Source organism: Myotis brandtii, unplaced genomic scaffold (assembly GCF_000412655.1).
Source record: "Myotis brandtii unplaced genomic scaffold, ASM41265v1 scaffold422, whole genome shotgun sequence".
NCBI classification, from domain to species: Eukaryota; Metazoa; Chordata; class Mammalia; order Chiroptera; family Vespertilionidae; genus Myotis; species Myotis brandtii.
In genome coordinates this window covers 4,565,142-4,592,914 of record NW_005366171.1, presented here as the reverse complement: position 1 = coordinate 4,592,914, position 27,773 = coordinate 4,565,142, and the positions used below count along the sequence as shown (strand labels likewise).

Here is a 27,773-nt window from a genome sequence, read left to right as displayed (position 1 = left end):
GCAAAGAAAACAGACATGGAGCCTTCCCTCATGGGGCTTACAATCTAGCAAGTAAGGCAGGTAATCAATACAGTTTATTCATTTATTCATTTTATGGAGGGAAATAAATGAACAGGATGCAGGGATTCCGAATGACAAGCAGCTGGGTGGGGAGGCAGAGGGGAAGACAGGCACCTACTGGGATGGGATGGTTATGCCAGGGAGAGTCTCTTTGAAGAGAAAACCCTACAGAAGATATATTCTTGTAACTTTCAAAATATCTGTTACAAAGGCCGGTATGACTGTTACTGAAAAGTGTTCTAAATAACTTATATTTTATATATATATAAACTTAGAAAAGAGAAAAATATTTTTTAAAAGAGTGATGCTAAATTAATTTGTAAATTAAATGAAACCCCAATAAACACAGTTTCAGAAAAAGTTTTAAAATAGACAAAAGTGTTTCTAAAATTAAATAGATAGGTAAACTTGTGGGGAAAAACCAGGGGGAAAATTCTTTTAAAAAAGGGTGATGTGAAATAAGTAACTGAATTATATATTAAAACCCTTCACAGAGCTATGATAATTAAAGATCCAGGTAGATAGTGAAACATATATGAACTTAATGTATGGGTTCAAGGAGAAAAGATTCAATGAATAGCTGGGACAAGCCAAGCATTAGGTAAAAATATCTGTATCCCCACCTCACTCTTTATAACATACCAGATAAATTCTTGACACATTCAACTAAGTGAAGTATTTTATGACTTCTTTTTCTTTTTAAATAGAAGACTCTTTTGCAATAAGTAAGATAGTCCTTTGCATGCAAATAATAAAATAAAATTAAAAAAACCTTGAAACCATAAGAGCTGATAAATCTGATTTAAATTTAATTTGTGCCTGGAAAAGTTATATAAATAACAAGGAAAATCAAAAGGTCATGACAAACCTAGAAAGAATATGTGGGATTACCCCATCCTACAGTCCCCTGAAGTTTCCCAGAGAGATTATTAGCAGGGAATTCTCAAATTTTAACGTGCATACTGTTCACCCGGAATCTGGTTAAAATGAGACTTCTAACTCAGCAGGCCTGGAGTGGGGTCTCAGATTCTGCATTTCTAACCAGCCCCCAAGTGATGTCATGTAGCTAAATGTTATAGAACTTCTCTACAGAGAAGAAGCTAGAACTGAAGCTAGAACTGAAGAGGCCTCAGATAACTTCAAAGAATCACCTGGGGAGGTTTCAGAAGGAACACCCACCAAAGCGTCACCTTGGGCCACTGCGATTTAGGTCAAGGGTGAACAGTGGGAAGCAATATTTTTTTTAAAAAAATTCCCTGTGTGACAAAGATATTCAGCCTGATGTGAAATCCAGTGGAGAAGACGGTCTGAGTTCCTTCCTGCTCTTGCTGTGCTCCAAATGCCGCAGAGGCCTGTCTGAACTTGTAGTTTTAAACCATTCCTTTCCCATCCCCAGATCCCACCTGCCCTCTGCTCCCACCCCCAAGTCACCTTTCTGCAGCCTTGTCCTAACAATCTCCTCCCACTACAAAGGCTGACAAAAGGGAGAGAGCACAGCACAGGAGGACGAGGAGCATGGTTAAGGGACCTCCTACATCCGACATCCCTGTGAGGGCTCAGGCTTGGTTACTGTTCAACCACTACTGGCTACGTGATCCCAGGTAAGCCTCCTAACCTCTTAGACTCCACTTCCTCATTTACAAAACCCAGGTTGTTGTGAGGCACAATCAAGTTAACCTATTGGAAGAAATATGTGTAAACTGGAAAGCATCACAGGAACATTAATTATTTATTAGGTATGTGACGTCTGCGAACACACACAATTCCGAACCACTCACACTGACATCCCAATAACTTTGTACATCATTCCCCTTCCCATGCCTTCTCAATTCAAGGAAAACAGGTTTCTCCAGGTTTCCATTTTCTAAATATACAAACTAAACTTCATGATTGAAAACAAGTAAAACTTAACATTTCATATCCAGCCTAAACTAAAAAGGGCTTCAAATTTGTAGAACATGCCAACAAACGAATGCTGCATTATGTCTGCTTATGTACATAACAAATGTACATTTGCAAAACAAATTCTAACTTCTTAAACAACTTCTACTCCATTTCTAAGTGTTAGGTCGCACCTAAAATGTACACTGTCCCGTCTCCCCCACCCTCCAAATCTGGGGAACAGTGGAGGAAGTAGGCGTTTTGTTTCCATCCGCACAGGCACACATCTTAATTGGTCTCCTCAAGAGAGGTATTTGCTATTTAATCCATTTGCTAATAAAATCCACTGAATTTGGAAGATTCCCTGGCAAAGGAAGTTTGAAGCACGTGCCCAACAGACACACTGGATCTATCCTTGGGAAGCATCTGCCAAGGGCCACTGAGAGCACGCCTTCCACACTGCACAGGGACGGGGGGGAGAAGGAGGTGGCACCACCAGGCAGGACTCTCAGATCTAATGACACACCTGGCTTCCCTCTTCCCAGGTGCTCAGCCAACCAGAACTCCTCCGTGTCCAGGGGGTATGACTAGGAAAATTCCTCACCTGCCACGTTAGAATTAAGCACCCCATAACCTAACTCCACAGGGCGTACCAGGCAGCAGAAAGGCCTAAGCCAGGCCTTGAAATGTCCCAGTGTCGGCCACAGGTGAAGGGTCCAGTTAGCTAAGCATCCTCATGATGTTCCCTCGGACTAAATCCATAGTAGACAACAGGGGCAGGACAGCAGCCCTGCATAGCCAACCACGCAGACTCCAGATACTACCACAGGGAGCGTGCTGCCTTCAGAGAGTGGGCCCCTCCAGAACACCACACAGGCATATTTCCCAGCAAACGGGTTGCCCAGAGACCATTTGGTTTCAATTAACAGAAACCCACTCCCAATAACCTAAGGGGGGCGGGGAGGGGTAAGGTTCATTATAAGGCCAAGAGGTCTATCAGAAGACCCCTGAATTGGGAACTGCAGCCAGCTCTGATGGGAAATGGAAACCAGGAAATGGAAAACCATCAAGAAATGAAACTATTCCCAAGGTCTCTCACCTCCTCCTCTGCGCAACTGCTTTGTTCTTTTCTCTCTGCAAAGCTGGTTGTGTCCACGCTTCTCTGTACCCGTGGGTCAAACATCTACTCCCCAGGTAGCTTTTCCCTGAACTACAGTGTGAGCATCAAAGACAAACTAGGATTGCTGTCTCAATCCCAAAATATTCAGGAGACAGAGTTTAACTCAGCTGGGTCAGATGTGCCCCTTTGATCCAAACATCAGAGAGAAGGTGGGTGAGCTGGTCTAACCATAGAGGATATTTACCTGTCCAGCACAATTACAAAAAAAATAACAGTACAAATGGCAGCTTGATAACCTCAACCTTTGTTAAAGCCACAAGGCTTTCCAAAGGTATCATCTTGACTTCTTATCATCACTTCAAGGAAGCACAGCTGTATTCAGCCAGATCCTCAAATAACAGATAAATGTCGTCTTTGTAGCTTGCTTCCTGGTTGCTCCGGTTGGAGGGAAAAAAAGCATTTTGTTGTTATCAAATAGGAATTTATTTCTGGTTCATCCTTTTGCCTGGAAATGAGCAAGACCTGGACAATTCATGAAAACGTCCTTGAGATCATGAATTCAAGGATGGGGGAGAGAGGCAGCCATGGTGGAGACACACACAACACACACAGAGAGAACTGAAGCCCTCAAGGCAGTTGTACGAAGATCATTTTCCACAGGTAGAATCTATTCTATTCTGTGTAAAGGTTAAATTAAGCAAAGGTCCTTCCTTACAAAAGCCACTGGGCTTTTCATAAAGTGGCCCCAAAGAGTCCATCAGTCGCAGTTTCTTTCACCTAGGGCAGTGGTCGGCAAACTGCGGCTCTCGAGCCACATGCGGCTCTTTGGCCCCTTGAGTGTGGCTCTTCCACAAAATACCAACTTCTGCGCATGGGCCACGAAGTTTCAATCGCACTGTCCGTGCGCGCCCGCACGTGGTATTTTGTGGAAGAGCCACACTCAAGGGGCCAAAGAGCCGAATGTGGCTCGAGAGCCGCAGTTTGCCGACCACGGACCTAGGGCAACAAACACATTCCTCACAGATCATGGGCTGCTCTGTGCAGTTGCTAATAAGATATCTGTTACAGGAGGCTTACAAATCCATTTACATTGATTTTAATTAAGGAATCAATCCCTGGCCCTGAACAACTTGGTCCAGAGACGATAAGCAATTCAAGATTCAGTCTGTAGTCCCAGCCTAAAATCTGCATTAAAGAGAAGTTAATTCTCAGATCAATGCAGGACAAATAAAAATAATTGGGTTTGTATCTCTCAGCAAAAAGAAACGTCTCTTCCAAGTTTAGACAATAACTCTCCACACATTAATAAGAGGAATATATTTCCAGTGATTTCCTAACAAACTCAACCAGGCAAAGGGATTTTTGGTAAAAGCCTTAAATCTGGAAAACTGGGGTCAGATATTATGATTCTCAGTCAAACCTCTAAAGCAGTGGTTCTCAACCTTCTGGCCCTTTAAATACAGTTCCTCATGTTGTGACCAACCATAAAATTATTTTCGTTGCTACTTCATAACTGTAATGTTGTTACTGTTATGAATCATAATGTAAATATCTGATATGCAGGATGGTCTTAGGCGACCCCTGTGAAAGGGTCGTTCAACCGCCAAAGGGGTCGCGACCCACAGGTTGAGAACCGCTGCCTAAAGTCAACTGAGCCCAACTTTCTCAAAAGCTTATCAGAACCTTTCAGGCCAGACTGAAGTTGAACAAAGAATTACCCAAACACAAAACACAAATGACAAGTAAGAACAAAGTGGCACTCACCAGCCCGGCTGTGCTCTGAATCAGCCGTGCTTCATTAAAGAGGCAGGCAAACTTTTGCATTTGCTTTTATTTTATCTTTTATAAAGGCTGAGGTAGAATTTGACCCTTCTGACCTTTCTGAGCTGACTATGAATTGGAAACAAGTTCAATTTAAAAGACAGCATCAATGTAGGACTGCTCATCATTTCGTGTTTTTTTTTTAAATATATTTTTACTGATTTCAGAGAAGAAGGGAGAGGGAGAGAGAGAGATAGAAACATCAATGATGAGAGAGAATCATTGATTGGCTGCCTCCTGCATGCCCTCTCCTGGGGATGGAGGCCGCAACCCGGGTATGTGCCCTTGACTGGAATCAAACCTGGGACCCTTCAGTCTGCAGGCCAACGCTCTATTCACTGAGCCAAACCAGCTAGGGCATCATCATTTCATTTTGTTTCCTTCTTTTTCCTAGTCCACCCAGTCTATTTTTAGACTTTTATCAGAACTTCCAATGATTCCTCATAAACCTATAGTGGAAAAAAAGTCTAGTTTCAGTCCCATTTTCTCAAATCCCCCAGCTAGCCAATACCAATTGATGCAGGAACAGAAGAGTTAGCCAATACGTGAAAACACATCACACTTGATTTTAATTTTTTAACATCAAAAAAGTCCATAAACTCACAAACAAAACAGAAAGCAGCAGTGAGCACCTACCCCGCACAGACAGGGACCCCAACCTGTGTCTGCCCCAACTTAGGAATTCAGACAAGTGGAGGCTGCTCAAAAGAGAGAAGAATAAATCTAAGTTGCAGCAGACCCATTACACTGGGAGACAACCACTTCATGTTTCTCCCTTACTTTTAAAAATATTTAATAGAACAGTTATCAAGTTGATTTTGAAGTTAGTAGGACCAGCCTGAAACACTGCAAAAGGAACACCCCCGCCCCCAGCACCCCCACCCCTGACAAAGACCCTGTGTATAAGGAAATAAATTGTGAGCAAAAGCAAGAGACAGACCAGAGCTCAGGCGGCTGGCACAAGCTTGTGTTCTCTCCTCTCTCCTTCCCTCCACCCTCCCCTCCCTTCCTTTCTCTCTGTTTCTCAACTGGGTGAACAAAACAAAAGGAGTTGACACTTTAGCTATACATATGGACTCCAGAGCTCTCTGCCTAATGTCAGCTTGCCTGCCCACAAGTTTGAAGATTCACTGGAACACTAAAGCTCCTTGAAACGTTGCCATGCGTTTGCTGGAGCCTTTCGGCAGACGCAGCCTGCCACCTTCCCTGGCTGAGTTGTGCAGGGCTGCTCAGCAGACCAGGGCATGCCAGTGTAGCCTGACATTCAGATCAAGACCACAAATTATAACCAGTTTCAGTAAATTGACTCGAGTGCCTTTGTTCCTCAGACATACATCTTCCTACGGCTTACAAATGCAGGCAGCAGAACCTAACCACCAACGCGACTAGAGCCAGCACTGGGAAAGGAAGTTATTGAAGCCTGGATTTCCTGCTTTTGCTTGTAGCCAAGAACTATGAGGCTTGTAGTGGTTTCAGGAACTGACTCATCTAATGATTCATGGATAAGATACTGCTTTTAATATGTTTCTGACCCGGCAGCTCAAGAACTTCAAAACCAATCTGAACCTGTGCTTCACTCTTATTTGCAAATGAACAGTCACAAGCACAATAAACAGGAGGACAAGAGTTAATGAAACAATGAAAACATCACACCAGGGGCAGGAAGAGTGGAATGTGACTATCACATGGGAAGCCATGAGCAAAAGCCTAATCCGTGGGCTGTGACTTGACAGCGTCCAAACTTCCCAACAGTGGATAACAGGTGGGATAAGGCTTATTTTTAGATGTCATTCCCCTAGATGTAAAAATAGATTTAGCACAGCAATATTTTAATTCAGGAGCATCTGGGGTTGTGACTCTAAATACCCAAGATGTAAAGAAGCGTGTAGCTCCAGATTTAACTGTTATAGCTGCAAACCAGAGAGAGTGCAGGGTTAACCCGCTAATGAGTAATGGACAATAAAGGGCTGGCAGTGGAACTCATTCTCTTAACTCATCCTCTAAGGAAGACTGCAATTCGGTTATTTCCACTCATCTTCAGACCATTCTTCTCCCCTCTCCCCCACCTACATGCTCACACGAATACACACACACACACACACACACACAGTCCTGAAGAGCAAAGCTCTCTAAGACACACACACACACACACACACACACACACAGAGTCCTGAAGAGCAAAGCTCTCTAAGGGTACAAAGTCAGGAGCTGATGTCCCCATGAATTCATTCATCAATGAGAAGTCAGGGGGGAAAAGTTTTCAATCCTCCCTCATCCGCTGATCCTTGGGTCTTTCCTGCCCCCTAATATAGGACATTTAGCACAGGCCCAGTTTTGTGTGTTTTTTTCGGGGGTAGGAAGGGGGGGCTTTCAAAGTGTTGACAGGTTTCAACACAAGCCCAGTGGCACAGAGGGAAAGAGGGTAAAGAAAACAAAAAATGTAGGCTGGTTGGGGGGTGGGGGTGGAGGAAGCAATGAGAACAGTTGACCAGGCAGGGCCAAAGTGCAGGGCTGGCTGGCAGGCGCTGCTAGGCTGGGCTCCTCAACTGATTTACTGACATGACGTCAGTGGCTCCAGTCCAGCCTTTTCCTTGGTAGTTTTTACCACATGCCTCCTGAAGCCTCCACTCTGCTAGGAGCCACAGGACCACAATGAAAATTCCCTTTGTGAAATCAAGTTTACCTCGGGGCACAGAGGCCAGTCTGTGAATTACAGGCTCCTCACCCTCTGTGCCCACCAAGGAAAAGGGAGGGAATAAACCCCAACAATATTGTACTTTCCTTAATACAGAGGAACCATTAAATGAAGCTAACTGCCTTAAAAAAAATAATTTTTTTTTTAAGCCAAGGGCCATGGGAGGGGCGCAAAATTTCACAGTCCAGGACACTAATGAACTTCTCAGGGATGTCATGAATGATGATAATTTCAGGACTATTCACTCATTCTGTTGTGAGGCTGTACTGGGTGGACTGTGAATGCATAGGGCTTTGTTTCACCTCCACTGACGACAAAAAGTATTACTGAAGTGGAAACCCCAGGCCTGAACAGGACCTCTGAAGAAAGTATTGCAGCAGCTTATCTTTAAAATGAGTTTTTCGTTGTTGCTGTTTTTTGGGTTTTGCCTAAGTGCATATTCTGTGATGCACCAACATGGGCGTAAAACAATATCCAAGAAGCAAAGACAGGAATTACTAAAAGCAAGTCTAATAGCAGACCTGTTAAACAAAAAATACTCATTTTAGACTTACAGGCTTTTTATTGTATACCCACAACAGCATAACAGCTGTGTTTCCTGTAAGACTCCACGGCACAAATAAAACTATAGACCTTTAAAAAAAATTTTAGCTGCCCGACCACAGTGGCTCAGTTGTTGAGGGTCAACCTATGAACCAGAAGATCACGGTTTGCTTCCAGTCAGGGCACATGCCCGTGTTATGGGCTCGATCCCCAGTGAGAGACATGCAGGAGGCAGCCAATCAATATTTCTATCTCTCTCCCTCTCTCTTCCTCTCTAAAGCCAATAAAAATATTTTTTAATTAGCTAATAAAAATAATGTATTAGTGATAAATTCTTCAAATGACTAGAAAATTAAATATACTCTATTTTAAACACTTCAGGAGAGGAAGGTATAACACTTAAGTATTTACTCAAACAGATGTGTGCAAATGACCCCAAGAATATCATCAAACTACACTTTGTCATCTGAATGGCTCCGAGAGGTAATAAGAAATTTCTCACCTTCTGGTTATTTAAACAAGGGGTAGAACAAGCATCACTAAAGTCTTCTGTGAAGCCTAAGTTATCATGAGCTTTGGCATTTGAGGTGAGAGTCAAACCATGAACTGTCCATGGGGAATTCGTCAATTTGGCCTTTTTCTTAAGGGAGAATGACAAGCACAGGCATGGAAGTGGCAAATGAGAGTCAACCGGGCCAGCATGAGACAAGTGTGCAAGGAAACGTGTTTTTTTTACCATGGATCAACAAGTTGACAGAGCTGGGGGATGGGGAGCAGAGACCCTAACACCACACTGTAGCCCTGAAATACCATTTCCCACTAAAAGAAACCAAAATTCTACAGAAATAATCCATTTTAAGTCCCAAGAATATACAAGAAGAGATTGGATAGCAAGTAAGCTATCAAAAACTAGCAGGGTCACATCAAAAGGACACATGAGTCAACTAAAGAAACTCCCACTGGCCAAAGATGGTACCAATTGAGCATCAATGAAGAGAGTAACTGATGATGCCTTGATGTGGGGTTGGGGAGACAAGAAGAGATAAAACAAAGAACTTATATACTTATATGCACAGCCCATGGACACGGGCAATAGGATAGTGAAGACCTGGGGGGATGGGTAGGGACCAGGAGGAGAGGGGTGGAGGGGGAAAACGGGAGATACCTGTAATACTATCAACAATAAATAATATATTTTTTTTAAAAGAGTAACAACAATGGATTCAAAAGCATCCAATCATTTAAAACCTATGATTGCATAAGGATACTAAAAAAACAAAAACAGAAACCTGCCTTTCCTGTATAAACTATACACCAGATTAACCAAATAATTGATGAGAAAAAGTCTCTCTAAAACACATATGTAATATCTTAATCAATAAAGAAAAAAGAAAGAGTATTCTAGGGGCGGGTCTGGTCCTTGGCGGTAGAGGGCACCAGGATGGGTGGCAAGGCCACCGCAGCAGTGGGGGACCGGGTTTCAGGGGTACAGCAGGCACCTAGCCATTCCACCCCCTGGCTCCCTCAGAGAGCAAAAAGCAATGGAAGGCCCGCTTAGAATTCATCCTGTGCCACCTGCCTGACTACTGCAACCCTCCCCATGGTGGCAGCCGCCTGGACCAGCTGCTGTCCCTCTCTCTGGTCTGGGCCAACCACCTCTTCCTGGGTTGCAGTTACAACAAAGACCTTTTAGATAAGGTGATGGAAATGGCTGACGGAATTGGAGTGGAAAACCTGCCGTTTACTACCAGAAGTGAATTAATGAAAAAGCATCAAAGCTAAGGCAGAAGATGCATCACATTTTCATTATCACCTACAGGCTAGTAGGGAGGCCAGGATGAATGTAGCTTTGACCACAGAAGCTCTCTTAAGACCCCTGGTATTACCAACATGTAGGAAAGAGGTAGCTGGAATGAAAGTGGCATTATTTTAAAAGGTCTCATTCTCCCAGGAGCTATCATTGTAAAAGTATGCATGAATATTTATGTATTTATAAATACTGTATTTTTATTCTCAGTTTTGAATATCAAACTTTTTGTTTAAATTATCTTTTTTTTTAATGTTGATGTAATAATGGCAGGTCATGGATTTTACACTTTGGATTTCTCAACCATGTACCTTTAAGTGTGATTCTGGTTTTATGGTGTTTTTCCCCGCATTGAGGCAAGCCAGATCCTTTATTTCCAATTTCTATCTGAAGTTTACACCGTCCACATAATCCACTGTCACACACACTCATCTTTTTGTAATGAGGTGAGAGTGAGAATCAAACCATAGGCTTCAGGTACCCATCAGCTCATGGGAAGAGGCAGCCTACAAAAGAGCATCTGATCTTACGGTAAAACTGACAAAAGATTCCATAGTTGGATCCAGGCAGCCAGTTGGTCTGCAGTAAAGGTCACTCCCAGCTGCTGAGTAAAGGTCACTTATTTTTTTCTGGAGGGAGCCTTAGGCTCTTATCTTCTCCTAGACTTGAGGAACTGCCGAGCACAGAGCCCCTCAGAAATTCTTTATTGCAGTGCAGCTCTGCTCTGAAATTCTGGTATTAATTTCCCCCTTTTAGTTAATGTATCTGTTCTTTATCCCTTTCCCGTTCCTCTTTTTTATTTAATATCCACCATTAAGTACTTGGATTGTATTGTACTCAGGCTTAAATACTGAGAGAGGGACATCACTTAGGAGGCAGCAATGTAATAGCCAATCACAGTAGGATTCACTCATCATGGTGCTTGGTCCTGGGGACAGTAGTGAATAAGACAGTGGATCCTACTTTAGCTTAACCTACTGATAAAGCCAGGTACTTGAACACCCAGAAGTGCTAAAGAGGAGAGCTGGCTGTAGGAGCATGGTATCTGGTGGCAGAGAAGAGGGACGACTCTTGCCATGGCTTAAGGCTAAGACCAGGCTGCAAACCTTGGATGGGTCTCATCTTTGTGCAGCTTTTAGCTCTCATCTCTAGTGACCACTAGGGTGGACCAAATTTGGAAGAAACAGGATCTCTGACCTATAATCTTGAACAAGCCACTTCTCTCCTCCAGCCTTACCTGGAAAATAGAGATCGTAGAAATATCTACCACCAGAACTATGGCAAGGATTAAGACCAAGCACAAGCTTAATGAGCCTTAGCCTCTTCTTTTCCTCAAATGTAGCCTAGCCTCTTTCATTTTGATTATCTGTACAAATCTTTGAGGCTTCAAAAACCGAATTATAAGGTGGAAAAAATAACAATAAAAAGAGTATTCTAGCTAATAAATGAAAAAGGAATGAGAGAATTGGAATATTACGAGTGACACATAGGAAATAATAGACATGGGCAGAAATCATAAATCAATGACTGCTAATATCACAAAGATGAGGCAACTACACATTAGGGGCCTCCTGGTGGAATGCTAGTTATAAAATATTCCTGTCCAAAAAAAAATAAATAAATAACCTGAATCAGACCAAGCTTCTAGATCTAAATCCCCATTTATAGGAAATTCAGAAGATAGAATACGATAAACAGGACATGGGGATGCAACTGCAAAATTCAAAATGAGGAAAACGCTACAAGAGAAACAATGAGGCTTTTTAAATAACAAATCAACTGCAAGAAAGAAAGAAAGAAAAAAGACAAGAGGAGAGGCCTTAAAAGATTTTTAAGAAACATATTAACCAAATGTAACCTGTTGATCTTGTTTGGAACCTGAACTGAACAAACCAACTGTGGGAAAACATTTATGAGACAATCAAGGAAATTTTAACAGCGACTAGGTATTTGGTATTAAGGAATTATTAAAATGTTCCTATGATATTGTACTTGGTGGTGGTTGTTTTTTTAAGAATCATATTTTTAAAAATACGTACCAAAAAAAATTACAGATGAAGTGGTATTACATTTGGGAGAGGAGATGGGGTTTAGAAGAAACAATAATAGCCATGATTTTATGACGACTGCTAAGTGATGGTGGTCCCATGGGGGCTCATTACCCTCTACTGTGCTGAATTTTTCCATAATAAAACTTGTGAAAACCTAAAATTAAAAGTAGACAGCAATCCTGGCCCCCTCCTTCAAAGAGAGAGAAAGATGCTATGGGAAGAGGCATTTGGCACTCAAATTCATGGCTGCTGGGGAACGGTAATCACAATCATAATCACATCAGCAGCTAACATTTATGGGACACTTGCTCTCTGCCAGGCATGTGCTGGCCCTCAGTTAACCCACAAGAAAGGCACTGCTACGTCCATTTTACAGGTAAGGATACTGAGGTTCAGAAAAATTAAAGAGGATCCTCAAGGACAAACAGACAAGTGGGTGGAATGTGGGTGACTCCACAAATTTATGAGAAACAGAATGAGTTCTGTCTTTTCAAAATAGTAGCAACTTTTAAGAGGGCTGGTAACGCTATAATCCAAAAGAGTCAATGCTCTCCAGTGTTAAAGAGAGCAGGGTTGAGAAGTGCCGCTTTACTGATGACCATTTTTGGTGAAACTCGGGGAGCTGCAGAGGCAGGCTCTAAAATCTCAAAGTGATAAGAGCGGAGGAGAAAGTATGAAAAGTGGAGGGCACGCGTACAACTGTGTGTGTAAAAACATGAAGGCAAAAATGGTCTGAAGGAAAAGGGAGAAAAATAACAGAGCAGGAAATCCAGCTTAAAACTGAACCCAAAGGAGAAAGATGGAAAAAAGCAAATAAAGGAGCTCCTGTCAGGCTAGTCCAGTCTAGTTGGGACAAACCCTCAGGATCTTGGATGGAGAAACAAAGGGCAGAGGAGGCAGGAGACTTCAGAATGGGTTGGGGGAGCAAACAGAGATACTCACTGTGGGCCACTTACCATATTTCCTCACATTTCACTTTAAACTCACACTCTGGAGGTATTATTATTTTCTTCATTTTTCAGATGAGGAAATGGAGTCCCAAAGAGATTAAATATTTTACCTGCTATCACAGCCAATAAGCAGAACTCAGGTCTGACTTCAAAGCCGTGCTTTCAGGCTACTTTACTAAATATATCAAGCACTAGAGAACTATACAAAGTTAGGTCAACACCAAAATGGCCAATAGCAGAAAGTCAGTGGAGAAAGTCTAAGAAAGGGACCCGTCCTGAGGAGGAGGGGAATACGCAGACACAAGTCCCAGAGTGACCAGAGCTGGGTGGACAGAAGAAAAGACAGTAGCAACCAGCCCACTCCCTTCCACGAAACACCAGCCACCAAGATGTCAACCCCATTCGCAATCCCATTTCAAAGCCCCTAATGCCTTTTTTTAGAGGCCTGATTATCAAGGGCTCTGAGGAAGCAGTTAACTCCTTTCTACCCGGCGCCCCTACCATTGCCCATCACATATCACAGCCTAAGACAGAGCCCAAGACACCTGGGTGGCAAGGACAGAAATTCACCCCATCTCTTAGGTTCCCAGCACTCCCACTATCATGGAGTGAAGTCAAGGTCATATGCCTAAACCCTACCCCCAGCGTGTGAGTCATTTCCATATCCAAACCTTCCTGGAGGTAGAGGGGGCTAACTTATTCTGACAGCCTGCCAACAGAGCACATTCCAAAGAAAAACCAGATAAACTGGTAGGTCCAGTTCCAAGCTTCAAAACCACATCAGCCCCCAACCCCTACACACACACACACACACACACACACACACACACACCCCTATAGAGCAGCCTGGATTAACCCAGCCCCCTCATTAGTAGTAGGCTTACCCTCACATTTTCAATGGCCAGTACAACCAGTCTGAGAGGTGAAGGGTATTACAGTCTTTGACATCTGAACCCAAAAGGGAAAGGTGAATCTTGCCCCTTCTCAGGAGGATGAGTGACTAGAGTGGGAAAAGCTTGACTGAGTCACACCCAGCGTTTTAGAACCTTAGCCATATGTTTGTTCTGAAGATAGAGTAAACTGGGTCACCAAGAACACAAAATACTTTGTGCTTTCTGTGCTTTGTGTACCTTTGTGTACTTGGCCTTTTCTGGACAGATACTCCAAGTGAGGGGAAGTCTACCTTTGTTTCAATGTCATAATCAATCTTAAATCCATTCAATGACACAATAAAACCGAGGTGACTTAATAAACAGACTTCTGTTAGCCTGGCAGCTGTGAAGTCACACAATCTAGGAACTGGCTTTAAATCTGGCCCTGTCACACAGGCTGTGGGACCTGGGGCAGATTACTAAACCTCTCTGAGCTTCACTTTCTTCAACTAAAAATGGAGCTCTTAGGTTCAAAAAAAAAAAAAGGTAATGCTGAAGAATGGGCATAAGGCAGAATATGACCTATAAGCCTTCCTTTCTTATCCAAATTCTCCCAGAGTGGCCCAAGGAATTAGTGCCACTAAAAGAAAAGTTATGGCGTGAACTCAGAAGACTTGCACCTCCTCCACAATATCTAGTTTGGGGAGGAGAGTGCAGGGTGGTGGATGGGATGACTCAGATAACAAGGTAATTCTCCAAGACTTTTCTGCCTAAGGCACTCACATTTTATCTCTTTAATCTAAAGCTCAGCTCAAAAGCAGGCTAGAGGGGCAGATGGCCCATAAGTATCATTTTCCCAGAAAGGGAAACCAAAGATTTTCAAACAATTTGCCCAAAGTCCCAGGGAAAGCCAATAGCAGAGGCTGTCCAACAAAGCCTTGCTTCCCCACAGTTGGAAGTGGAGGACCTAGATCCCAGTCCCTAGAGGACTTTCAAAGGCCTTCTCCCAAATGAACTGCCCCAACAAGGAAACAGTTCTCCAGGCGCTCAACAGCAAAGCCCAGACGCCACTGTTTCAGCAACACTTTCCCAAGTTACTGCTTAAACCACGGATAAAATAACTCAATACATAGCGGTATCAAGAGATCCACCTGGAACTGAGGCGTGCTGTTACAATTACGTTTGGTTTTAGGCAAAGTAATAAAATTTCTTTAATTCCTAAAATCCCACTCCATTTCCCCTGCCGTATGTATTCAGGCACACCATCGGGCATCATTACACAGTCTCCCAAAGAACACAGATAAGCGAGTTTGAAACCAAAGACAGTCAAGAGCACTGAGACCACAGGTTCAACATCATCATCAGAAATGCCCCAAATTCCAATTACAAACCTTTCAAAATTCCACTGGGAAAAACTTCCTAAATTACACTTTGCTAGTCAAAAAGGAAATGAACCAATGCTGAATCATTCCTATGAATGATGAGAAAAAAATATTTTTTTCATACGTTAGGAATTGATCTTCAGAATAGCTGAGGATTCTAAACAATTTGGTTGAAACTAGCACATGTTTATAGGACAAGTTGTTCTCTGAAATTCCCTTCTATTGTAGCTCCAGGCTCACAACAGCATGGGACACTCCTTCAAGAATAATACTGTCAAGAGCTCAACACCAGGCCACTACAAAGGCCTCCTGCCCGGATTTTCTCTCCATTCTGCTTAATTAAAGGGAGCCAGCCAGTTTCCTCAACAGTTTCCTATTAGTAGAATGACCATGTAGTTTACCGTCGACCGGACATTTGAGAGTAAAGGGGGGCGCTAATTAAGGATTACACCAAGACAAGAAGCCTAAGCCAGGCCTGTTCCAGGCAAGCCTCTACACAGCCACAAGGAACAGTAAAGGACAACCCTTTCGAAAATGCAAATGGATAAAAACTGCCACAAACAGACATTATGAGGGAGACAGCATCTGGTGGGAGGACACAGGAACCAGAGAGACCAAGTTGAAATTAAGAAAAAACTGGGCAGAGCGCAGCCTGAAGCGTGAGGTATAAATTAACCTGACTCTGAGTTTCCTTTTTCCCCCATCTTAAATCAGTTTACAAATCAGATTCAATAGTTGACTTGTGGCCTCATGATCTCCTAGTTTGTTCTTCATGACTTTAGTTCTTGGACTGTTTAAAGCAGTGGTTCTCAACCTTCCTAATGCCGTGACCCTTTAATACAGTTCCTCATGTTGTGGTGACCCCCAACCATAAAATTATTTTCGTTGCTACTTCGTAACTGTAATTTTGCTACTGTTATGAATCTTAATGTAAATATCTGATATGCAGGATGTATTTAGGCGACCCCTGTGAAAGGGTCGTTCGACCCCCAAAGGGGTCGCAACCCACAGGTTGAGAACCGTTGGTTTAAAGTGTAATACAGTTCCTCATGTTGTGGTGACCCCCAACCATAAAATTATTTTCGTTGCTACTTCGTAACTGTAATTTTGCTACTGTTATGAATCTTAATGTAAATATCTGATATGCAGGATGTATTTAGGCGACCCCTGTGAAAGGGTCGTTCGACCCCCAAAGGGGTCGCGACCCACAGGTTGAGAACCGTTGGTTTAAAGTATAAGCTACACGGGTGGTTAGCACAGTCAACATCTATCACTAAGGAGAGAGTCATTCCACACCATTAGAATCATTCTTTGTAAAGAAAAAAAAAGCTTCCATTTTACATATATTTTTTAAATCAACCTTTCTTCCTTCTTCAACAGTCAGCTAGCTGCCTCCAAAAACCCCTACCCCCAACAAGTTCACTCATTCCTCAGTAATTTTTAACTTAAAGACTGGGAAACCACATTAGTTCTACATATTGTGTTAAGAGACAATAGATGTGTTCTCCAGCCCTGGCTCAGAACCATCTTAAGTACTCAAAGCAATAGCAGGGAGTGGCCCGGGTCGACAAAGGAGGGGACGCTGACCCACACTGAAGTGTAGCTGGGGATCTGAGCAGACCTATAGCCCACTTAAGGCTTCCAAGTGAAAAAGTAGGTCTCTACCCACTCTACCCAGGGTACTAACCCAAGTAGACACTCATCTTAGATTAACAAACATGCTCTTACATATGCAAATACATTGGCAAAGGGCGGGGCTACCATTCACATAAAAGTGTTAATTATTATGTAAATTATGTTTAAGACCCAAAGCAAAGAGCCTGCTGGGAGTGGCAAAGCAAAGACTTAATTCCTGAGCTTGGAGTACCTACTTGGAGGAGCAGGCTGGCTGGGGGTTTTAATAGCAGCCACACTGAGCTAGCTTTTAACTAAACTTTACCACAACGCTTCTAGATAGATAACGTCATCCCCATTTTCCAGATGACGAAACTGAGGGCACAGACAAGTTAAGGAGCAGCTTGCACTAAGCAGGTATTAAGAAGTGCAGGAGCCATAGCCGGTTTGGCTCAGTGGATAGATAGAGCTTTGGCCCAGGTTCGATTCTCGGTTGCAGGCTTGATCCCTGGCCCTTGTTGGGGCGCCTGTGGGAGGCAACCAAACGATGTGTCTCTCTCACATGGATGTTTCTCTCTGTCTCGCCCCTCCCTTCCACTCTCTCTAAAGGTGGGGTGGCTCCTCTCGGCCTCTAGTTCTCTCTCCCACCTGAAGCTTAAGGCCCTCACACCACCAACAGAAAGGAACTCCTCAAGGGTGCTGCCAGCAGGCCGAGGGCTCTAAGCACAATTTCTCTGTAAAGTGTTCCTTTCAACCACCTTAGGGAACTTTTAGAACCCAATCCCAAAGTTAGGAGCACGGTTCCTAAGTAAGAACCTAAGAAAACGGTTTCCTCTTGCGTAGATGAAGGTACATCAAACCCACTTTTTCAGAAGCATTTCCATTTGATTCGTACTACGATTTGGCAAAGAATGACCTCAAATATGATGTATTTACTGATGGATTTCCTCCACTTTATCAACAGGGGAAGTGTGGTTCAAAGTGATTAATGGTCCAGGACTTATGGGATGCACCAGCCTCCCCTGGATTTCAGTCCATTTGCCTGAGACCAGAAGTCCGGTTCTTCTAAGTAACTCCGCCTCAGCCCTGGGTGTTCCTCCAGAATCCCTGTCCAGGCTGACCTGGCAGGAAATCTGTGAAGATGTGGTAGGCAAGATAATATCTGAATTTGTCATTTACTGAACACTTACTAAATGTCAGGCATACAGGAGGCATTCTATCGGGATTTCCAAATGGGGACACCGAGGCTGAGAGAGGAGGTACAGTCAAACCTCGCTTCTCGAACGTCTCCCATTTTGAACAATTCAGTTCTCAACCACGTTGTCCACAGGGGGAAAAAAAATGTCTCGGTTATCAAGCCAAAACTTCAGTTTTCAGCCTGACAACCCTTTCATGCTGATACCTCAGCATGACAGAAGGTGTCTCACAGGCAACAAAGGAGAGAATGCTTTTATTGCTGGTGAAATTGATGATTAGCACAATTTTAAAACATAAAGAGTGTTAATGTTGCTAAGGGTGTGAAAGTGCTCACAAAACAACAATCACAGGCACTTGAATAGGTAGAAAAACTGTTGATTGGATAAAGAAAAAGTAGTATTTCTGAGGTAGTGATATATGAAAAATTTGTTTAAGGCTAGTATGGGGTGGTTTGATAAATTTAAGAAAAGAAGTGTTTATTTATAAACAGTACATTAGACATGTATATAAGAAAGGTTAAAACAGAGAATCATTTGGGGGTCTGGGATGGATTAATTCAATGTATATTATTTCTAATGGGGAAAAAATGATTCCGTTTTTGAGCAAATCACTTCTCGAACAGCCTTCCAGAAGGAATTAAGTTCGAGAAAGGAGGTCCAATGTAATTTGACCGAGGCCACAGAACTAGTAAGTGGCTGAGCCAAGAGTCCGAATAAGGTGCCCAGCCGGTGTGTGGCTCAGTGGTTGAGCCTCGACCCATGAACCAAGAGGTAACTGGTTCGATTCCCAGTCAGGGCATATGTCCAGGTTGCTAGCTCCATCTCCAGTAGGGGATGTGCAGGAGATAGCCCATCAATGATGTTTCTCTCTCATGGGTGTTTCTATCTCTCTGTCCCTCTCCCTTCCTCTCTCTCTCTCTCTAAAATCAATAAAACCTATTTTTAAAAAAATATTGTTGCACCTACCCAGTTTGGCTCAGTGGATAAAGCGTTGGCCTGCAAACTGAAGGGTTTCGGGTTCAATTCTGGTCAAGGGCACATACATCGGTTGCAGGCTCAATCCCTGGCCCTGGTCAGGGCACGTGTGGTGGCAACCTATTAATGTGTCTCTCTCACATTGATGTTTCTCTCTCTGTCTCTCCCCCTCCCTTCCACTCTTTCTAAAAATCAATGGAAAAATATCCTCAGGTGAGGATTAATAAAATAAATAGATAAATAAAGCATGATTGATGCTGGCTATGAATGAGCAAAATAAATTTGTCCAAAATGAATGACATACTTTTTTTGTTATGTTGTTGCAAAACAAACCATCCCAGAGTATTTCTGTATCACTTATAAATCATATTTTATGCATACTTAAACCTTTTAAGTATGTCAATCTTGTGCAGACATAAAGAGGAAAGTATAAGCAAAATAAACTGGATAAGACATACCTAAAACAACTTCTCAAGGAGACAAATATCCATGCTGCTCCACACACTACCGCCCCATGACAAAAGCATTCTGCATTTGTTCTACAAGCTTTGATGAGCATGTGCAACCACTTCATGGATGGTGACCATGGCCTGGTCAGTCAGAATTGAAGGATATGTTCAAATACGGGAAAAGTCTGCATCTTGGAACTCATGGAACATGGGATACACTGTTTCTCCACTGGACTGTGATGATCTCTTTACATGCCTGTTTTTCTTCCTGTAAATTTTACTGATCACCATTCATTGGCCATCTTTTACTTATCACCAAAACCCTGACACACAGGAGCACCTGTAAATGTTTAAATGTCCAGGGGCAAGTAGCAGTAATATGCAGAACTGGGAGCATCTGGATTTCAAGGAATCCAAAGGTGGAGGAAAGAAAAAAGAAAGAATGAAAAGCCACATATGGTTTATCAGCAGCGGGTTCGTCTCTGGGCTGCTGTCAGGATCACCCATCCTACCACCTCACTCTGCAGTGTCAAGGGATACCATCTAAGGAGCTCAGAGAGCAGCTGAGACAGCATCCCCACTACTCAAACAATAAAAACACCTCTGCAAGCAGCCAGGTAAGAATTAGTCTTTAAACCCTTCCCCAGCAAGCCTGACACAGGCCTCTATTATCACATCTGGAAACAACTGCTACACTCCCAAGGGGTAACAGATGAAAGCTGAGCACAAAGAAGGTGGCTCTGCACATTTTATTGCTTCTCGCAATTGCGACCTCATTTTTGTGCAGTTGTAGCTTTAAAATCAACCAAGAACATCTTTGTGAATTCCATAAACATTCAGTATATGCATGCATATAAGTTCTTTGGTTAATCTCTTCCTGTCTCCTCTGCCCCAAAAAGAAAAAGGGGGAGGGGACATCTGTGATACTTTCAACAATAAAGGTAAATTAAAAATAAATAAAAACAAAAGATTCAGTATATGTTCTTTGGTACATCGCCTCACAAATATAGGGGGGAGGAAAATCCCAACTCAAGAGTTAGGAGGGATGGCCACATTTTATCTGATTCAATCTAAGGATAAAAATTAGAGTATCACCCTAGCCGGTTTGGCTCAATGGATAGAGCGTTGGCCCTCAAACTGAAGGATCCAGGGTTCAATTCCAGTCAAGGGCATGTTACCTGGGTTGCAGGCTCGATCCCTGGGCATGTGCAGGGGGTGGGGGGGGAACCAATTGATGTGTCTCCCTCACATTGATGCTTCTTCTCTCTCTGTCTCTCCCCAACCCTTTCACTCTAAAAAAATCAATGGAAAACATCCTCGGGTGAGGATTAACAAAAAAATTAGAGTACCTAGGAGCAATGGTTCCCAATCAGAGGTGAACACCACAATAGGTTCTCTTAGAAAAACGGAAAGATTGCACCTCCCGCAGCCCTCCTAAGTCTTCGGGGGTGATGGCCAGGCTGTTGAGAGCTCCGTGGTGGCTGCCAAGCACAGCGTCAGGTGGGAACCACTGGTGTGGCAGAGGATCCAGGGGCAGGAGCAGAACGAGGCTGCCCTGGGTTTGAGTCAGAACCATCCTGAATTAGCCATGTAAAAAGACCCAGGTATTCTCAATTACTAACCCCAAGTCAAAATCTGGGAAAGGTGAGGGGCCTATTAAGTTGAAAGACAATGTGCATGGAGGGAGAGCTGGGAAAGGGCAGACGGTCTTACCCTGGCTCCTCCAGTGCCTGGCACATACCAGGGACACCCAATATTTGCTGATAAGCACATGGTCATGTACATCATCAAATTTCCACAGAGCCACCTACTATGTGCAAGAAATCTGAGTTGGCTCTGGCAACTTAATCAAGAGTTGTCACCCACCTGCCCCCCTCCCTCAATTCATAGTGGAACAGATTTTAGTTTTGCTTTAGCTTCACCTGGCCTCTGAGTAGAGGTTTCTAGAAACATTTCCATGTTTAACAATCCCTAGTCAGGAAGGAAGCTGACTCTTGCCTCCAAATCACAGATAACACGTCCTCTGATATCCAATTACGTAGATGCTAATCATTTTTACATATTATGATTAAGATAAAATTCAAAGGTAAGAGAAAATGGGGGACATATTTTTAATGCACAGCAAAACTAGAAACATTTTATCAAAATAAGAACAATATCAGCCTTATCTCTCCAGTATTTAAAACAAAAGCAAATTTTGAATTATGGGAACTTCTTGGCTCTACCAGTATGAAATGCTACTAAGTAGTTTGTTTTCTGTTTTCCACTCAATGAAAATACCTGATGAGTTCTTCTAAGTGTCCCAGATTTCAAGACAGGGTGGGGGCTAGGGACTGATGGTTCCCCCAGCTGATGGTGCCCTTTCCCACTCTAACCACCATTGTCTCCCAAAGGCTTTCAGATGAAAAGGCAGAGAGGGAGAAAGGGCTGAAAGAGATTCCACCAAAGGAAGCATTGCTCACAATGGCTTCAATAGTTTTTGGAATCAGCTGGCCCCCATGACACCCCCGGCCATGGTGATGGGTGATCTGAAAATGAAGCATATCAAAATGCTATTGATAAGCTAAATTACCAGACAGCTTATCTGAGGCCCACATCCGCCATATGGTGCCCCAACTTCTGCCGCCTGTTGCTGCTGCAACAATAGGCACGCCTACCCAGAAAGCACCATCGGACAGAAGCCCAGCAGCAGTGGCATGCAGGCGGCTACTGTGTTTACATTTTATTTTGTGCTATTAACTCTGGGCCTCCCCCTATCCCAGGAGAGACTTCAAACACACACATATATTCAATGTCAAAAATAGGTGTTCCCTGCAGACACACGCAGGCACACTTCATGTGTGCACGTGAATGGGTACACATCAGGTGAACAGAGAGAAAACCAGATGTCAACTTCAGAACTGGAGCTGCCTGGTGGGGGAGGGGGAGGCAAGCAGGCTCCCGGCTAGGGCTGCAAGCAGACAATGAGCTTTTCTCAAAACACTGGGGCGGGCGGGCCTTGGGGAGTGGCTATTTAAAACACTTGGCTCCTTTTATTTCACCACCATGGAAGTGAATTCGGCTCTGAAGTGCCAGAGCAAATGAAGTCATTTGGTTTCCGCGGGCTCCCTTTGCATTCTAGCAGTAGAAGTGAGGCCAGACGAGAGAGTTGGAGAGTAGGAAGGTCCAGCCTGAAGTTGTTCTTTCTTCCACTTAAAATCGATTCCACAGAGGATTTGGGGCCTGGGCTTCATTAACTTTTTTTTTCTTTGAAAAGACAGTAAGATCATAGGAAACCTAAAGGACATTGGACACTGGAATGAATGCTGTCAAAGACGACTCCCTTTACAAAATGCCATCAAGTCAAAGTGTAAAGACGCCAGATAAGGAGATCAGCTTCTAAAGGCTTGGTTGGTATAAAAGATTAATGGTGGCTGTGTCAAATGAATTCATAAGATTTCTGCATTTCTTTCTACTTTCTACTCTCTCTAAAAAAGGTTCCTATCTTTGCAGACGTGATATCCTTCATAGTAATAAACTATTCATTTCTTAGTTTACTATCTATTAGGGCAAAGACACTGGTTTTCAGTTAGAGCTCAGAACACATAACATCTGGTTATGCAAAAATGCACAAGATGCAGGTCTGGATAGGTGCAAAGCTAAAAAAAAAAAATAGTGTTTCCTAATATTCAGATCTAGTTAACTATTACAGAAAGGCACTCATTTCATCCCCCAAATCTCCCACACCTAAGCAGACAACATTCTTGGATGAACTTTTCAAATTTTCTTAAACATTCTCAGTTTTAAAAAAACACACAACTCCTTTCAAGTTAAATTGAGATTGCACTTGAACTCTGTCCAAGAGCTGAGCTGAACTGAATTATGATAATTAGAAAGCTGTGCCTATAAAAAAAAAGCAGTGCAGTTCATGCATTTTTTTTTAAAGTTCATGCCAGAGAATATAAGTTCAATATGTTCTCACATAATTAACATTTCCCACCATTAGCAGCAGTTTTTCAGTTTATGTATCAGTAAAAACAACAGCACTCGTCATTGTTGTATATTCCCAGTCAATAGTGTTTCAGTCACTTAACACATACATCTAAACCTGTCAGATGCCTAAAAGCAACCACAGATTTCCCACTGGAGACAACAGTGACTTAACTTATTCATCAATAAGCTGGATTTTTCTCTAAAACCCATTTTCCAGTGTTGGACCATGTCCCTTAAACTAAAACTACTAATGAAATCCTAGGACAGAGCTTTAATTAATTAGTTTTTAAACTAATGTGAAAAAAAAAAGGCAGAAAGCACTGCATCAGGGTAGTAAATATTGATTTTTTTAAAAAACTGGGGGAGGAGAGAGGGGCCCATAATACAGCCAGCATGGAGCCTTCCTTTGGTCGGCCACAAAAGCAGAAAAGACAGCCTCTTAGAACAACCCCCCGCCCAATCCAATCAGAAGAGAGACCAGTGGTTTCACAGTTAGCCAGGACTCCCAGACTATGGAAACTATTTTTTGAGAATCCTCCCAACCATGCAAAAAGTCAGTGAACAAAAGAACTTAAGCGCTGAGAGTGAGCCACCCTTTAAGGAAAACCATCCTGAAAACCTACCCCCTTCAGCACACCCGTTTGCTTTGACTAAAATAAAAAAAATACATATTTTAAAATTCTCTTATTCTGTACCACTACGCAGTCCAAATGTATCTGAAGAAATGGCTGAATTTCAACGGTGAGTGTAAATATGGGATAAGGTCAAAGAAGCTGGTGGGTGATGAGTATGTTACAGATTAAGGACTCTTCAACAGTTAAGAGCTTTGAAATAAAACATAAAAACCCACACAAAAACACTCCAGATATTTAGGTCCAAATATTCAAGCATTCAAAAAACTACCCCAGAATAGGGAAAGCCCCCAAACCTCCCAGATTTCATAAAAAAAAAAAAATCCAGTAATCATAATACAAGGGGGTGGGGGTCCCTAACTTGGTATTTGCCAAAAAGCCCAACCCTGAAACAGTAAGTGCTTAGCATGAACCTGTATTACTTGATGTTATCACCTTTGTGAATATGGAAGAATAAAATACATCACTGATACTGTTCAAACATGATTGGGATCTAATTTCAATGCCACAGGGTAATCTGCGTCTCCAACAGATAAAAAGAAAAAGCACCACACAGCTCTAAAAGATTATTCCAGCCATCGGTGAGTCCACAAGAGCTAAGCAGCGAAGTCTAAGTGTGTCGAAGGGCAAGAAGCTTACAATACTACACTTTCCTTACTGAGTTCAGAAGTAGAACATCAGTACTCTGCTGTTCCAGTCACTGAACTCTAAGGGGGAAACTGTCATGTCCGAATTTATCAACAGAAAGGTGGGCTCTGATTTTCCTACGGTTCGACAGAGAAAGCTGGACACTTGCTCTGGCCAGCATTCTTCAGTCTTAGGAGAAAACAGGCCCCCAAAATTTTATAACTAAACAGAACCAACCTCTAAGCATAGCTTTCACTGAGCAACATATTTTTTTTTCCTTTTGCAATCTCTTTATTAGAAACAAGACGAGGTGCCTAAAATACAAGCTTTAAAAGTGTTATCTACCTGCTATCTGTGTGTAAACATGGTCATCTTATGTACACTAGATCATACATGCAGTTATTTGCACCAACCTTCTGAGTGATAAAACACAACAATTTTCATTTGCAGGCAGTATAATTATGCTCACAATTAACACGTAACAACACATGAGATTAGAGAAGAGTAATCCCACAGATGTGCAGGCTCTTTTACAACCCCTGTGTGTGAGAGATATCCATCCATTTCTGCAGCAACAAATCTTAAAATATTGTTAATGGCACAGCTCATTTCTTCAAAGACCTATATAAACAACGTTTGGGACCTACATTCTCTAACTGTCCCTGTACACATTTTTTTACTGAAATGTGACAATAAATATGATCTAGACACAGATGACAGAACACTGCAAGTTATATACTTTCCAAATTTCCCCCTTAAGAAATGCCCTCTTATACTTGTTGTTCTGTATTGTCAGAGCCAGCAAAATTCAAAATTGTTTACAAATGACTGAAGTGCAAGCAACAAAAACACAGAACACTGGTTTTCCTTATGACCTGCTTGTCCTTTTTCTAAATAAAAGGGGATGCCAGTCCCCAAAGTGAGTGTATGAATATAGAATCCATGCTGTATAAAGCAAAAGAGGGGTAGAGAAAAGGGGAACAGAGAAAGCTGGCTTCCCCCAGGCTGTACCCCCATCCCAACTCTCCCTTATGTTTAATTAGTTCACTGCTGTGGAGCACACACACATTGTACCACAATGCAAGAAAGCACCTCTCGGTGAGAAATTCATTTCAATCTGGCTCAAACTAAGTTAGGTTGCCCTCCTCTTTAAATTAAATTTCATTAAATATATGTCATGGTGAGTCCTGGTTTATGTTTTGGGGAAAGAAAAAAAAAATCTCTAATAATCTCTCAGGCATATTCTCTGGAGTTCTATTTGCTACCTTACAAAAGATCACACAGAGGAGGACTCTAAACAAAGATTCTTACCTATAATATATTTTTTCCTCTCAATGTCAGGGCAAAATGTCATACTGGTTTTGCTTCAAAGTTGTAAAAAAAGAAAGAAAGAAAGGAAAGAAAGAAAGAAAGAAAGAAAGAAAGAAAAGATATTCTAATATGCCCCCTAAAACTGTGGATCAAATAATAGTTATCATTTAAGTAAAAATAAAATGGTCTGCCTTGGCACTTTCATACCACCAGCAAGAACCAGTAATGGATACTGCTTATCAGTTCATTTTTTTATGCCAACAACAAATAAAAGAATTGTAAACTCTGTTTAAAACCTGAAACCTGAGAGTTCAACAGAGTTACACATACAAAGAAACGCTAAACAAAAATATCTGTGACCATTTATGGAAATAGTGAGATTAGAAAAATAAGCCTTTCCCCGAAAAAAAAAATTATCAACAATTCAAAACCTCGATGTTGACAAAGGTTCAACTAATCCATTTGTCTTTCCTGAGTCACTCTGTAATTAGTTCTACCGTTTCCTTCTAAAGAGGAAAGATTCTTACCAAAGTTGGACCTAAGTCTGGCCCCGTATAAGCATTCAAATGTGATTGGGCCCAAAGATCCTATTTACAGAAGGGCACAGACCCAACTGTGGAAGGGTGAAGCAGCACTGGGCACAACCTGAAGGCTGTTCCCAACCACTGCCTCCAGAGTTCCCTAGCAGAGGAGCCCCCCATGGATAAGACACAAGATCCATGGCAGACTCAGAAAAGGAACCACTCCCTGCACTGACCATGAAGGGAGATCAGGTCTTCCTGAAGGGATCTGTCTACTCAGGAAACCACCTGCAGGCACCCAGCACACCACAAATGAGCAGACCACCTAAACTTCCAGAAACATCCCAGTGAAAGGAAGGGAGGAAGAAACGTGTGGTTGTCCTGAACTGACCGTGTTCCGCTCCTTTGCAATATCTGTAGCATTTTAATTTTTTACACTATTTTCATATCTGATAGGTTTTGCAGATCTTTCTGTCCCAGGACCTGGGCTTCCTCCAAGGCAGTGTTTTTAAAACATGGCCTTTTTACATTACCCGCTGCTGCAACATCATCTGTCTCTAAGTTTCCAGTGCTTACTGAGGTCAATTTTCATTTCTACAAATCACAGGCAGCCACTTGCCTCTGAGAAGTTAACAAGCCTTCTGAGAAATGCTGGTGGCTGGTATTTCATTGTTTCACAAATATTTTTTATCCAGTGACACCACTCAACTTTAAATAAACCTTTAAAAAGAAAGAATTTGAAAGCAAGGAAAATTGTGATCTGGATTTTATTTCTTTCGTGGGAGGAGAATAGGGAGGTGTGAGCCCTCTATTGTTTTCAACTCATTTAAAATGTTGCCTCCGTTTTTTTTAAAAAAATATACTTTTAAAAAAGGAAACTCACAGAAGTTGAACTTTCTTTAAAGCGGGCCTCTGGACTTTTGAAAACAAGTGTTGCTGCTACGAACAAAGACTAGAAGTACACCCTGATTTTCTTCCCTCCTGGGGATCATTTCTCTTCCAATAAACAAACAAATCCCCCAGTATTTCCTACCGAAGGGAAGTTTTCCAGGGAGAGTCTCCTCCAGGGTTTGGTGGTAACTGCGACTCAGTCTTTTTTGGACACAATGTTTCTGCTGACTCCTGAAAATTTTCCACTTGAATGTGCAATGAAGGAGCGGCGGCGGCAACAGTCCCGGAGAAGCGGCAAAGACGACCGTGCCTGCTTTCATCTTGGAGAAGAAGGAGCGAAACCCCCGCCAGCAGCACAAGTCGGCGCAGACCCTGGGCCGGCCTCTGGGGGCCCCAACGACTG

The 27,773-nt window shown here is 42.5% G+C and overlaps 1 pseudogene; it reads left to right on the top strand.

Annotated features, from left to right (window-relative positions):
• The first annotated feature begins 9,561 nt into the window (after positions 1–9,561).
• Positions 9,562–9,926, top strand: LOC102250650 (annotated as a pseudogene).
• Positions 9,927–27,773: the final 17,847 nt, after the last annotated feature.